This window comes from Mus musculus, chromosome 11 (assembly GCF_000001635.26).
Source record: "Mus musculus strain C57BL/6J chromosome 11, GRCm38.p6 C57BL/6J".
Lineage (NCBI taxonomy): Eukaryota > Metazoa > Chordata > Mammalia > Rodentia > Muridae > Mus > Mus musculus.
In genome coordinates this window covers 46,795,410-46,810,785 of record NC_000077.6, presented here as the reverse complement: position 1 = coordinate 46,810,785, position 15,376 = coordinate 46,795,410, and the positions used below count along the sequence as shown (strand labels likewise).

Sequence of the window (15,376 nt, the reverse complement as noted above, 5' to 3'; positions counted from 1 at the left end):
AACCCATGCCTTATATCACAATTCCTGCTGACAGGGTGGGACGCTCAACTTTCACTTCCCTTTCTGCCGCACAATCTTCCCGTTCCTTCATCCTGAATGACCTCCCTCAATCTGGGATGTGTGATCAAATATGCTGAGGCACTTTTCTCATGGTGGCCGGTGCATGTGTGCAACTGTGTGGAGTGACAGTGTGTGTGCCAATGTGATTCTCTGTCTGTCATCCTGAGTGTGCCTGAGCATCTGTATATACATGAGTACACATGAACAGACACCCTGTGTGTAAACTGTGAAGAAGCCAGTGTTTCTTGTGGTGGCCAAAGCAAAGTTAAACTGGCTGTTCTGGAACTTACTATAAAAACCAGGTTGGCCTCTAGTACTTATTCTGAAACTCTCAACCCCTTGTCTTCACACTGGAAAACAAAAAGCAGGATGCAATCAATCACAAAAGATGCTCTACCTACACCATCAGTTTAATACAACAGGACAGAAGAGCCCCGGGAGAGGAAGCTCGTTACGATGGTTCCAAAACAGGCCTGCCTACAAGCAGACCCGGGCCTATCACTACCTAACAGAGAAAAGCAGAAAGGATAAATTGAAAACCAAATACCTGAACAGGATTATTCTCTAGTTCTTTGAAAGTCTGTAATATAATGACAACCAACACTATACAAAGAAGGTAGAGGAGAAACCAGGCCAGTCTTCACCAACAAGACTGAAACTAGGACAAAACACAGTGTTCCTGGAACAGGAAAAAAAAAAGCCTATTAGGGTAAGAGAGGACTCAATGGTTAAGAGTGCTTGCTGCTCTTGCAGAGGACTCAGGTTCTGTTCTTAGCACCCACATGGCAGCTCATAACTGTCTATAAATCTAACTCTAGGGGACCCAACACTCTTTGGCTTCTTTGGGTACCAAACATGCATGCATGCATATATATGCAAGTAAACATTCATACACATAAAATAAAAAATTTTTAAATATTAATAAAAAGAAAAAGACCATTAATTAAAAACAAAAATCTAGTGAAAGAAGTCTAAATGAAGTTTGGACTTTGATCCATTGTGATGTTTCATTATTGATTTATTAGTTATGATAAAAATATATAAATATATAAATAAATAACCTAATGTATGATGCTAATAATAACTACCTCTGGGTGTAAATCCAAAGAAATGCAAGTCAGAGATTTGCACAACCATGTTTATTCCAGCACTATTCACTTCACTCAAGATGGGTGCGGTGGTCTGAATCAGAATGGCCCCTACACTCATGAGTTTGAATGCTTGGTGCTCAGTTGGTGGAACTGTTAGGGAAGGATTAGGAGGTGTGGCTTTGTTAGAGGAGGTGTGTCACAAGGGGTGAGCTTTTGTCATTCCAAAGACTCTGGCTATTCCCAGTATATTCTCTCTGCCTCATGTTTGCAGATCAAGAGGTAAGCTCTCAACTGCTCCTGCCACCATGCCTTTGCCCCTCTACCACCACAAATTCTAATCCTTTAAAGCCATAAGCCCAATTAAACACTTTCTAAGTTGCCCTGACCATGGTGTTTTCTCACATCAATAGAAAAGTTCACTAGAACAATAGGGAATGAGCCTAGCCTATCATCAACAGATAAATGGACTAAGAAAATGTGGCATTCATGCACAATATAGCTTTATGTTTTCCCTATAATGGAAAGTAAAATACATCCTCTGAAGGAGAATAGATGGAATGGGAGATCATCACATTAAGTGAAATAAGACAGATGGCATAGATACTGCTCTGTGTTGTCACTTTTACTAGTGAGACACCAGTAAACTTCTACCAACCCAGAAAGCACAGTGACTTACCAAAGAAATCACTCCATCCAAGTCTAGCTTGATGAACTAAGGAATTTATTGGGGCTGCCTGTGCCAGAAGGGATAAGAAACTACTTACTAAAGAACAGGTCTGAGGTGTGAGCAGTTGCATCACCCAAAAATCTCACCCAGCATAGGTGAGAACTCTAAGGCTGTACCACTTTCCCTTCAACATCCTCCAAGAGTACCAAGGCTAGTGGTAGGAAAAACTGGAATCCCCAGTGAAGGACTGGTGACATTTCCGACTCACCTCCTCCATGAGAGCAAGATAGCGCCATGGCCATTACATCAGACCTGGCTATCACTATACTGTTTTGTGTCTTTGCCATGACTGCAAGTCCAAGGTCTTTTGTAGATCCTCACAACAACTATAGCAATAGTCATATTACGCCTGGATGGAATAGCTGTAGCATAAAGTGCGTATATAGAATCCATGTGTATATGTGTGTGTAGATGAAAGAAAAATGGGAACTATGTAGGAAGAGGAAGAGAAGTTGTCTAAAGAAGTCAAGTGAGGGCAATGGGTAAGAAAAGGAAACGTGGGGCTGGAAAGATGGCTTGGTGTTTTAGAGCACTGTCTGCTCTTCCAGAGGATCTGAGTTTGATTCCCAGCACCCACATCAGGCAGCTCATAACCACCTGTAATGCCAGTCCCAGGAGATCTGATACCCTCTTCTGGCCTCTGTGGGCACTACATGCACATCGTACATAAATATACATGCAAGCAAAATACCTATACACACAAAATAAATAATAAATTTTAAAACAAGGCTATACAACTATTGTGCCACATTTTAAAAAAAGAACAGCAAATGTCTCCTTTTCTCTCATATGTGGAATATAGATTTAAATATCTATTTTTAGATATATTTTCATATAGAGATATCTATTCTAATATATAAATAAATTATCAAACATATATTTCCATATATATGCTGAAATATACAGTTAAGTGTATACAGCTTGAAAGAAGGGGGACTATTTGGACAGAAGAAGGATACTGACGATGGAGGGGAGGATGATACATATATGAAAATGCCATAATGAAACACATCATTTGAGCTGGAGAGTTGGCTCAATGGTTAAGAGCACTGACTGCTCTTCTGAAGGTCCTGAGTTCAAATCCCAGCCACCACATGGTGGCTCACAACCATCTGTAATGAGATTAGATGGCTTCTTCTGGTGTGTCTGAAAACAGCTACAGTTTACTTACAGTTAATAAATTAAATAAATCTTTGAAAAATGGTTTAAAAAAAAAAGTAACACACTATTTGGTATTATAACTAAAAAAAAAAAATCAATAAAAAGGGGGGCTGAGTGTGGGGTGCTCAAGGACTCTCTTTTGCTGTGAGTTTTATGTAAATGTAAAACTGCCCTAGTATAGATTATAAACTTTAAGAAGAGTTTATTGCAAATGTTCCTTTATTTAAGAAACACATATGTGAGCACATAAGATGGCCAGAAAGTAAAGATGCATACTGCCATGCCTGGTGATATGACCCTAGAGTCCACATGGTGAAGGAAGAGCAATTACTTCAGCAAGTTATCTGTTGACTTACACATTTCATGGCATGGCATGCCCACTCCTCAAATAATAAGTCCTTTTAAAAATGTTAAAAAAACATATGAAGAGAGAAAGAGAGACAGAGACAGAGAGAGACACAGAGAGATTTTAATAGCAATTTGGTGTTTGAAATGTCCCATGGATAGGCTTTGAGAAATTTGTACCCTAAAATTTTATGACCAGTTTGTATTAAAAGTACATTATTATTGACTGTCTATGGCTGTTCTATGTGTTTCCTGCCCTTAGCACCGTCTTTCTCCAAATCTGAAGATCTGGAGATGAGGTCCTTCCTTATTTTAGTAAACATGGCTCATGTGCAGTTGATTTTAACTGTGGTCATGGTGATTGTCTCAGTGCTAGACAAGTAGCTCAAACTTAATACTCAATTGTGAAAAAAATCTGGAGGTCATCTGAGGGTTTGGGTTCCTTTTTATTTTCTCCTTGATCTTTGATCTCTGAGGACATGAGACTAGAATATCCATTTTGTCATTGTGCCACCAACAAGCAAAACCTGCCCAGTGGAGAACTGATCAAGCAGAAGGCTAGGTCGATTAAAGCATGGCTGCTCTGGGTCTATGATTTGATTTAGGCTCCTGAAATAAGAACTTCAATGAGCCAATACATTCTCTTTAGAGCTTACGCCGACTTGTATTAGATTCTCTGCCATTTGGAATTTTTGACCTAGAAATGCCTTTGCATCAGATCTTAGAACTTCCATGTACTGCTGCCTTGTGCATCTGGCCTCACTTGCCCTGTAGCCTCTCTCCTCTTGGTACTTCTGTGAAGAATGAAGAGGCCACTCATCATTTTACCTACTATCCTCTCTCCTCTGGTTCTGTAAAGAGAATCAAAGAATACCCAACCCTTCTGCTGCTCCTTGTTTGAACAGCCTGACTGTAGTCACCAGCCTCATTTGACTATTGAATGTCTTTGAGACTCTTATTACACAGCCCAAATTAGTTATGACTCATTGCACAAGTCAGTTGTAACTAGCTTATTTTGCATGGTACAAGCCCCAACCCCTGCCTAAGAAACCTGTACGAGTAGGTACCCTGCTTTGTCTGGTGGGGCTTAGTTCTCCCTTCTCTCTTCAGACCTTGGTGTTATCTACAACACTAATAAACCCTTCAAGAAAGCCCTCAGCTGAAGAATGATCCCTCTGTCTGTCTCTTTCTCTCTCTCTTTCTTCCTTCCTTCCTTTCTCCTCTTCTTCCTTCCTTCCTTCCTTCCTTCCTTCCTTCCTTCCTTCTGTTCTTTCTCTTTTTTCAAGACAGAGTTTCTCTGTGTAGCTCTGGATATCCTAGAACTCACTGTGTAGACCAGGTTGGCCTTGAACTCAGAGAACTATCTGTCTTTACCTCTGAGTGCTGGGACTAAAGGTATGTACCACCACTGCCCAGCTCATCCATTCTTTCAATATTTCTTTCTTTGTCTGTATAATACAGGAGACATTGCATCCTTTACAAGTTTATATGTAAAGAAGACACAGTGTTGAGTATACAGACATTGTGTCATGAATATGAGTTCCCTTTCTATATTCCTAGCAGCTAGGTGTGAGGGAAGGTGGAACAGGTGGCTTTGGGAGGAGGTTTACAAGCTAAGGCCTTATGTACTATTATGCTTTAGGATAAATGTTTAAATTAAATTCTTTAATTGTGTTTGTTTTCCAGGAACAGAGAGAGAGAGAGAGAGAGAGAGAGATGCTGCGCGCGCTCAACAGGCCAGGAAGAACGACGCTGCTACAGGATCCTTCTGCACACATTTATTCAGTCCTGTTTCTTCTTTCTCCATATATCTCCCTTGTTTATATCTCCCTTGTTTTTATATCTCCCTTGTTTTTATATCTCCCTTGTTTATATCTCCCTTGTTTATATCTCCCTTGTTTTTATATCTCCCCTGTTTATATCTCCCTTGTTTTTATATCTCCCCTGTTTTTATATCTCCCTTGTTTATATCCCCCTTGTTTATATCTCCCTTGTTTTTATATCTCCCCTGTTTATATCTCCCTTGTTTATATCTCCCTTGTTTTTATATATCTCCCTTGTTTATATATCTCCCTTGTTTTTATATCTCCCTTGTTTTTATATCTCCCCTGTTTATATCTCCCTTGTTTATATCTCCCCCGAACCCTGGGCCTCTCACTCCTTTTATACTCTCTCTCATCCACGCACCGCAGGCCACGCCACCTCACCAGGCACGCAGCTTCAGCTAATCAGGGCAGCAGGGGCATATCTCCATCAAATTGGATTCACCTGTATCCTGGTACACCTGCGCAGCACTCAAGATGTTTGTGGCTTATATGAGGAAGTCAGGTGCAAGTCATATGACTTAGCTGCAGTCCCTGGCGCCTTTAGGACTGCCGCCACACCTGCTCCTAACAGAGAGAGAGAGGAGAAAGGAGGGGAGGGGGAGAGAGAAGAAACAATGAGCGGATGAATATATTTATATTCTAAGCCATTAGGTAGAGGGTATGACAAAATAGAAAAGTCAAGAGTGACTGTCAGGAATTTTTCCAAGGTTTGACCTAACCTCTGAACTTCTTTGTTTTCTCATCTGAAAGATATGAATGAATACTCTCTTCACCGGAGAACTGATTTGAGAACTGAGTGAATCTACTATGAGTAAGTTATACAAAATCACAAGGAACTGGGGAATGTTTTCATTTTTTTAACCCAAGGAAGCAAAGATGGGAGGCAACTGCACTGAGTCATATGGGCTTAGACACCAACCTCAGAGAGCAGGAGCCAAGAGCTGAAAAAGAGAAACGGAGCCTGGGTGGGTCCAAGTTCTGCATAGTTCAAAAAGTCAGTGTTGCAGCTATTTTCCTTCCAGAATTGAAGAGTTTCTATTTGAAGGTTTACAGGAAATGCTGAAATCTCAGAAACCAAACTCTTACACTAGATTGCTTCAAGAAATTGGAAGTGGGAGAGTAGTTGTAAGAATGAAAGGGTCCAGCATTCACTTTCCATGGTGAGATCCTACTTGGTACATTATAGTGAATACTTCTTCCAGGTTACAGCATAGTGAAACATCTCAGATGAAAATAAATCTATAGGCCATTGGTAACTATATTTGATTGGATTTTATATAGATTAGTGATAGTTAAGTTAATGGTAGGGTGTGTGTGTGTGTGTGTGTATGTGTGTGTGTATGTGTGTGTTTTATGAATTTTCCAGTTCTGTTTTGGTAATGTTTTGTGTTGAATAAAAACATAGCACACAGTAAATGTGGCAGTGTGGAAGTAATAACTTATATATAATAAATATAATCATTGAAATGATAATCTGTTTTTATTATATTCAGGAACTGTACCAGAACTACTCTACACCCTTAACCCTTGGCATAGAACAGCACATCATGCTACATAGCAAGGCATACACCCAATAAAAACATACTGATTAAGAAAGAGTGAAGCAGGGCTGGTGAGATGGCTCAGTGGTTAAGAGCGCCGACTGCTCTTCCGAAGGTCCGGAGTTCAAATCCCAGCAACCACATGGTGGCTCACAACCATCCGTAACGAAATCTGATGCCCTCTTCTGGAATGTCTGAGGACAGCTACAGTGTACTTACATATAATAAATAAGTAAATCTTTAAAAAAAAAAAAAAAAAAAAAGAAAGAGTGAAGCAACCAGTGATTATTCTACACTGAGAAATGATTAGGACAGTTTACTTGCTCAAAATCTTGAAGACATCTAAAAATAAGACATAGGATACAAAACACTTAAAAATGGTTTTTGTTAAAGAACAATTAAAGAAAGAATTCAGAAATGAAATAGAGAAAAGAACACAAATGCACAAAATGCCAACAGTTTTTGTTTTGCTTTTATAAGTGGTTGGACTTGAGGGATGGCCTGTGTTTTCCCTACGACAACATTCATTATGTGTTTGATGAATGACTAGATTTTCTTTATGTAAGTAAATGAATGAATTGTTTTTTACATATTCAGAGTTGAGTTGGTAAGATAACACATGCCATTATGGATCTTTTAAGCATCTTTGTGTTTCCCCAATCATCCCGAAGCATATTTGAACTTTAATGTTTTGGATAAATGTCATTGCATATGTAAGTGTCTTTGAAAGTTGTATAGTACAGCTTTTCATGATGTGTTTTAAAAGTCTGCAATATTTCTGTTTTCTTCTTCAACTCATTACCTAGCTCTACTTCCACATGGCTTTGCATTGATATATATATATAATTATTATATATAAGTATATATAATTTATATATATATATATATATATATATATATATATATATAAATTATACCATGTGGGTAACATTCCTTGAAATACACACCCACATTATTAATGATGGAAATTTACATTGAAAGATCCTGACAGAATGTAAAAGGTCACAGAAGCCCTGAAATTGGCAAGATAGATGTCACTGTTAGCAGAACTAGCTTCACTCTTTAGAAAAATAGAGACGCACAATGCTCTGGCCACTCCTTGAACCCGTGTGTCTGCCAATGTTTTGACCATTCCTTGACTCATGTGTGTGCCCACTGATGAAGCCCATTGCCAGGTGTTTGTGATATTGGTTGCTGAGAAAGAGTCAGAAAATCTCCCCAGCAACCACAGCCGGGCCAATCCTGAGTTGCTACACCTGCACCAGACTCTTTCCTTGTACCCCTCCCATACCCATTTCTTGAGAATAGACATTGTTTACATCTGGAAATCCCCTACTCCCCCCCTTCTCCTTTCTCCCCTGAGGGCCTATAAAAACTGGGACCTCTTTCCCCTCGAGGTCGACTCCTCTATCCCTGCGCGGGATATGAGTCGTCCCCAGAGCTCTGGCTTTCCCTGAATAAAGCCTCATGTGGTTTGCAACAAGCTCGGTCTAATGTGAGTTCTTGGGTGTCCAATATTGTCCTGAGGCCTGAGCGAGGGGCTCCTTTTGGAGTCTTTCAACATCACCTCCAATTCTCTACTAATACAAAAGTTTGGTGAACATAAACTTTTCATCGATATGGAACAACCTGTTTGTTAGAAGTATGTATCTAGAGATGGGATGATTAAATCATAAGCAACTTGCACACTGATTTAAGTAAGTATCCCCAAGCCTTGCCCAAGAAGATTCTGAGCATTTAATTTCTACCATCTGTAGGTGAGAATGCTAAGCTGTTACCCCTTATCATAACATCTGCCATGAATATTGATGTGATAGGCTTCCTCAGTGTTGATCTCTTTGAATTTCTTTGCTCAGAAGTCCATGTCTTCACCTTCATACAACTATTTACTACTTGTCTCTCCTTCAGTGAATTCCCACATCTTAGCCTAATTTTCTATTGGTTATAGTAGGGGGTGGTTCTGATGTTAAGGTCCTCTTCCCCAATTGGTTCTTGATTCATCAGTAAAGAAAGCCATGAGCCAATTGCTGGGCTGAAGGTACAGGCAGGACCTCTGGGTGCCTGGAGGAAAAGAAGACACAAGGGAGGAGAGGAGAACCAGGCAACCATATGAGATCTCAAAACAGAGTGGCCACACAGGCTGCTCCTACAGACAGGTGGTCAGAGGAGTTTATCAACTGAAGTTTAGGACAGGTGGGAAAGACTGAGATAAGAAACTGATAAGGGCACACTTTTCCAGGTAGAGGATAATAGCATCTAGCAATTGTGCCAAGAAGGCAAGTTGAAAAGGAACAAACTCTCCTCTCTCTCTCTCTCTCTCTCTCTCTCTCTCTCTCTCTCTCTCTCTCTCCCCCCCTCTCTCTCCCCCCCCCCTCTCTCTCTCTCTCTCTGTGTGTGTGTGTGTGTGTGTGTGTGTGTGTGTGTGTGTGTGTTGTCTGAGGATTCAAGGGAAGCTGGGTAGGGGCTGATAGTACAATCACCTCCCAGAACTAAGGTGAGTAGAGCTTGAAATTCCACACAACAGATTATTACTTGTGATAATTTATCTTCATTGTCAATGTGACTGTGTTTGGAAACACCTAGGACATAAACCTCTGAGTATGTCCTTGAGAGCATTTTTCAATCTCCTTAACTGAGGAGGGAAGATCTATTCTGAATTTGAGTGGCGCCATCCTACTCCATGGAGTCCAGAACTACAAAAGCAGAAACACAGTTGAGTACTAGAATTATCCTGTCTGTATTTCACAACCTATGCAGACTTCAGCAAGCAGCCTTACATTCTTGACTTGACATCACAGCTAAGAAAGGATCTTACCGCCATGGTGATCTGTACCCCCCAATTCACAAGCCCAAATAAACCATTTTTTTCTTGAGTTGCTTCTTGTCAGGTCACACTTTACTTTCATATTGGTTTTTAATCACTCTCATTTACTTCTATCTGTGACATAAGGTCCATGTCCAACTGCAGGTTTTTTCTATCTAGTTTTCCACTAAGAAAGCTATCTTTCTTTACCACATATTGGATGTAGAATGTCAGACAGGTAGATAAATGTGGATATGAGAGCTCTATCCTTGCTCCTATGCATCCTTGGATATTTTGTTATTCTGCCAGTATCACAGCTTTTTATTGTGACTGGGCAAGACAGTGGAAAGGTTCCTCCATCTTTTATTCTTGCTAATCCCAGCTCAGATATAACTTTGAATCTGATCACCTAGATGGAGGAGAATCCCATGGAAAACTACCCAATTCTATTCTAGGAAAGAAAAGTCAGGATATGCTAGTTGACTTATCTTTGCTTTTGTTTAAAAATGCCTATTTTTGTGGAACCCCCTTCAGTTAATTTCTTATCATAGCTTCTGTTAAAACTGCTTGCTTCAAAATGCCTGCTCTGCAAAGTATCCTCCTGATTCCTGAAGCTGCCAAGTGAGCTATCTGGATAAGGTCTCTGTCTTTGGGCTATACTCAAGACCCCTGAACACTTGGGCATGGTCCCAGCAGCTGGAACAAAGACTGTCAGTTGGATATACACTGTCTTTAAGTGGTCATCTCTGGTGAGGTCTGTGAAAGCCAGTTATGTTTTAAGTTGTAATTACTGTGCCTAAGCCATCCATACAATAAAAATGCCTCTAACCAGTAAGCCCCTTGCTCAAGGACAGATACTTCCTGAAATGCCAGGGGGTACTGTTTATGGGAGATAAGAAGCCTCATGTTTCTGCTTCCTTAAACAAGTGTATTTGATCCAACTGAACCAGATGTGCTTGATCTTGCGTAGACAGGAGGTACATAGGCTGGAAATACATCAGGATGTATGTTTCCCCAGATTGGACCTGGTGAGAAATACATAGCCTTATGGGCTTGCTTTCATACATGTCTTCAAGACATGATTCATCATCATTATCTGGGAACCCTGGAATGGAATTGCAAGAATCCATCATCTTGGCCAGTGTTTAATTAAAACTTGCTTCAAATTTGGCTTAAAATTGTAATAGTGGTCTTATTCTCACCCAGTGGGATTAACACTCCCTGTAACATTTTAATGCTTTGTTCCAAACTTCAGTGTTAATAAAGTGAGCACAATACTTACAGTTTTATTTTTTTTAAGATTTATTTTTATTTAATGTCTGTATTTTTGCCTGCATGTAGGGCTGTGCATCAAGTGTGTGCAATGCACTCAGAGGCCAGAAGAGGGCATTAGATCTTGAAATAGAGTTACAGATGGTTGTGAGCCACAATCTGGGTGCTGGGAACCAAACCCAGGTTCTCTGAAAGAGCAACAAGCACTTTTAATCACCAAGCTATCTCTCTAGCCCTAACACTTCTATTTTAAAACTATTTTGTCCTTTGTAATAAAAAAAATAGGAAAAATGTATTTGCAAAGGAAGTAGGATATTTCTTTCTCTAAAACAGAAAAAAAGCAAACTAAAAAATTTTAAATATATATATATATATATATATATATATTCAGGTTACATGAAAGACACTAGACAAGCCGTCCCTGGAGCAGAGAGATTTTAAACCTCAGAGAAGACACTCAGAGAGGTGGAAATCCCTGTGGGTCATTATAAACTCAGGATGAACTAAGGAACAGTCCTTTTCAAAAACACACAGATTTAGAATTGGGGAACTGAACGTTCAGAACAAAAAGAAAATTGAGATTAGAGAGAGATCTAAAGAGCATGTTCTCCTCCTGCTTCTGTACCATGGATAGGCTGTACCGACAGATATCTGAGCTTCCTTCAACTTCAAGCCTGAAAATATTCTTCATGGAAATGGAAAATGCCAAGATAGAAAACTATAAAAGCATGGGTTGATGTTCACTCATGGTATTCCTCTCCTAACATCTCTGCAGACAAAGAGATACCAAGCATATCCATTCTTTAAGGGAACCCAAAGGGTATTATGGTTTGGATCTGATATATCATTCAGTGGCAAAGTGCCAAAGGCCTGGGTGATCAGCCCATGGCACTATTGGGAAGTGGTGGAGATTTTAGGAGATGGGCCTCACAGAAGGAAGTTACATAATTATAATTGAGGCCATTCTCTTGGACAGAATATTACCTTCTGACCCCTTTCTGACTCTCTGTTGTTACCTAGGGATCACAGTGTAAATATCTCTCCTTCACCCTGCACTCTGCTCTGTGATGTTCTGCCTCGACACAGGTATCTGCCAGAGATAAAGCCAATCAACCATTGATGGAAGCTTTGGACGCCATTGGACAAAATGGGTGTTTCTAGCTCTGCTCTGATTGCTTGCAGGTCCTTCGTCACAGTAACACACAGATGCATGACTGAATTTTGGGATACTAAACTGGCTCTTGCCATCACTCCAGGCCCCGCTCTAATACTAAAGCACTTTGCAGCTGGATCTGTGCATGTTAAGTGTTTTCTCACTTAAAAGGAGAAGAGAAGTGAAACCCCAGGGCCACATCATTAAGGAATGTTCACTTCTTCAGACCATTCATTGCCAAATTGTTATTCACAGTTGCTCCTTTGTATCAAAGCAGGGGGGGGGGGAATTCCACATTCAAATAAAACACATTTGAGTTGAAATTCACAACTTTCCAATTGAATATCTTATGCAATGAGTATGGCTCTTCCTTACTTAAATGAGTTTCATTTCCCTATCAACACAGCATGTCCAAAGTCTCACCAACATCTCTAGGGAACATAATAAATTCTGGTTATGTTTTTTTGAAGGTTGGCAAATCTTAAGATCAAGTGATTTCCTCAAAATGTAAAACAGTATATTAAAATAGCTGGTAATACAAATATATATACACATACACATAAACACATACAATATACAATATTGATATCAAAAAGAAAATGGCCTAAATACATGTACATTAATATGAAGAGTCACACAGATGCTTCAAGTAAAGATTCAGCAACCATTGAAAAGGATGTATCTTTGGGATGATACTCAATGGCAAAGCACTTGGCTAACATGCAAGGGACCCTGAATAGATCCACAGCAACACACACACAAATACACACATATATACACACACACACATATACACACACAAACACACATCTTACTTGCACATCTAATATAGAGAGATCTCCAGAATAGGAGAACTTTATAGCTAAATATGACAACCAAGATACAAAAGCTTATGTATGATCTTAATCCATTTATGCAAGAAGAACATGTATGCACAAATACAGGCCTAAGTGAATATTCCATATAAGGTTATCTAAATTTGTAGCACGTACCAGCAGCTCTACCAGTAAGAAAGCTGAGGCAAGAAGATCACTTGAGCATTGTTGTCCATCCTGGGCAACATAGCGCAAGACCCTGTCTTAAACAACCTTATGCAAAAACTCACTTATATTTTTTGCATGAAACGAAAAATTTTAAAGGCAAGAAAAATGACAATTCAAAAGGGAATGAGCACTGGAGATCCGTGTCCCAGTCTTGGCATGTTGTTAGTAGAAAAGTCTGAGTAAATCATCACATTTTCCTCGTGCCCCAGTTTATCCACAAAATAGGAATAGCACCTTAGCCTGACACAGACTTTTTGACAAAACACCTCCCACCATTTAGCCCAATGCCCAGCAATTGCACAGTTTGGTATTTCCTTGAGAGAATGAAAGCAGGTCACTCAGGACTTATATCTTATGATCATAGCAATATTATTCTAAACTAGTTCCTAGCTGGATATGCCACAAGTATCCATAGGATAATATGTCACTCAGCAATAAAATTAAATTCTGGTTATATGCCACATTCTATAAGTCAATCAAAATAATTATATATTTTTTAAAACACCACATCAGATGGAAAATCCAGACCAGAAAAACCACATTCTATACTATTATATATTCACATGAAAAACCACATTCTATACTATTATATATTCACATGAAAAACCACATTCTATACTATTATATATTCACATGAAAAAACACACTCTATACTGTTATATATTCACATGAAAAACCACACTCTATACTATTATATATTCACATGAAGTTCTAGAACTTGGGATCTAGCTTAGTGGCGTACCATGCATCAAACCTTGGATTTTTTTTTAATTAAAGAATTGTTTATCTTTATTTTATGTGTGTGAGTGTTTTCCCTGAAGCCAGGTAACTGAACTGTATGTATGCAGTACTGGAGGAGGCCAGAAGAGAATATCAGATCCCCTTAGGAATGTAGTTACAGGAGGGGGTTGTTTTGAATGTCCCGTGTTCTGAGAACCAAATCCACGTCCTCTGCAAGAGCAGTTAGGGCTCTTAATCTGAGAACCACCTCTCTATCCCCTAAGCCATGATTTTTAACTCCCAGCACTGCATTAGCTAGGCACTCTGGCACACATTAGTAATCCCAGTGTTCTGCAGGTAGGGTAAGGGGATCAAAAGTTCAAGGTCATTGTCAGCTATGTGATAAATATATGGCCAGTTTAGGCTATACAGGACTCTGTGTCAAAAAAGTTAAATAAGTGAATATATAAATAAATGAAATTTAAGGATGCACACGCGCGCACACACACACACACACACTATTCTTTTCTTAATACTAAGATAAGAGAGACTTGACCATGAAAATATGTATTATATTTAAAGTATAACATTCCATGCCACTCCAAGGCACAATCTACAGCAGAACTCATTTGGAATCATTGTTCCCTATCCCTTTAACTTCTTCTAGCTATGCTAAATATGAAGATGTGTGAAGAATATGCATCTTCTAAATTACTTTTATACTCTTTTCTGCTAAATATTTGGTTGAAAAATAGAAAAGGGGTGAAGAAAAATGATTTTTTTTACAGTTTTAGTCTCAAATCCTGGTTGACACAGTTATCAAATATTTAGAAATCCCTCAGCTTTACCCTTCACGCGACCCAGGATGTTTTGGATAGACCGAATCCTGGGACTGTGAACGGTGTGTCTGAGGACGTGTGCTAGGAAATGGCAGGGCCGGACCCTCCCTCTGACGCAGGAGGTATCTCCACAAAGTGCGATGGTTCGAAGCTCCTGCGGGATGATGACAGAGACTAGAGTGGGAAGTGCTTTAGAAACAAGAAGTGGTAAAGGTGTGGCGGCCACATACGAAGGAACCCTGAGAAATGTCAAGGTACCAAAAGCCAGGTCTTCCTTTCCCATCTGTTGCCCAGCTGGTTTCTGATACTCCTTACCACAGACTGGGGGAGGGTAGCCCCATGACATAGTCTGGACTGTGTCTAGGGTGACAGCCCAGTGTGTCTGTCATGAGACAGAAAATCTGAATGCTGGGGGCTTCCTCAATCTGACCCGTGTTGGGTGGAGCAGCAAGCAGCCCTGCTCGTTTTTTTTTTTTTTTTTTTTTTTCTTTCTTTCTTTCTTCTGAAACAGGGTTTCTCTATATAGCCCTGGTTGTCCTGGAACTTGCTCTGTAGACCAGACTGACCTCAAACTCAGAGATCTGCCTGCCCTTGCCTCCCAAGTAAGTGCTGGGATTAAAAGTGTGCATCACTACTGCCCAGCTTCTTGTTCTATTTCTCTCTCTCTCTCTCTTCCTTCCTTCCTTCCTTTCTTCCTTTCTTTCTTTCTTTCTTTTTTTCTCTCTCTCTCTCTCTCTCTCTCTCTCTCTCTCTCTCTCTCTCTCTTCTTCCTTCCTCTCTCTCTCCCTCTCTTTC

The 15,376-nt window shown here is 39.8% G+C and overlaps 1 long non-coding RNA gene across 1 annotated transcript; it reads left to right on the top strand.

The window, feature by feature from the left end:
* The first annotated feature begins 5,830 nt into the window (after window positions 1–5,830).
* On the top strand, window positions 5,831–12,172 carry Gm39817. The gene is made up of 3 exons (XR_879818.1): window positions 5,831–6,021; window positions 11,847–11,912; window positions 12,009–12,172. It is a non-coding gene; the product is annotated as a predicted gene, 39817 (long non-coding RNA).
* Window positions 12,173–15,376: the final 3,204 nt, after the last annotated feature.